This window comes from Haliaeetus leucocephalus, unplaced genomic scaffold (genome assembly GCF_000737465.1).
Source record: "Haliaeetus leucocephalus isolate CR32 unplaced genomic scaffold, Haliaeetus_leucocephalus-4.0 Scaffold751, whole genome shotgun sequence".
Taxonomy (NCBI): domain Eukaryota; kingdom Metazoa; phylum Chordata; class Aves; order Accipitriformes; family Accipitridae; genus Haliaeetus; species Haliaeetus leucocephalus.
Window position 1 is genome coordinate 18,319,995 of NW_010973187.1, and position 306 is coordinate 18,320,300.

The window sequence follows — 306 nt, forward strand, 5'->3', positions numbered from 1 at the left end:
ATAAAAGAAACCCCGATTTTTAACAAAGATACAAACTAACTCCTAAATCCCCATCCCGCAGCTAGATGCTCTAAGTCAAAATGACAGCTTTCTTAATTATGTTAAAGCTCTTGCAGCTCCTTCTTGCCTCTGCAGTTCTGTTATCTTGTTTATTCATTGCTCCACTGTCCAAGTTCCTCATGTCCATTGTTTTTCTGGTGGTTCAAAGTCCTTTCATACTGCAGCTGTCACGTACTCCTGCCCACTCATGCTAACTGCGGCCTACTTATGCTAACTCTAAATAATCAGGCTCAAAGAAATGTCCCC

The 306-nt window shown here is 41.5% G+C and overlaps 1 protein-coding gene across 1 annotated transcript in view; it reads left to right on the top strand.

The window, feature by feature from the left end:
* The window catches only part of LOC104840287 (exocyst complex component 4-like), a 328,127-nt gene that overhangs the window by 581 nt on the left and 327,240 nt on the right, over window positions 1-306 (top strand). The window lies entirely within an intron of this gene.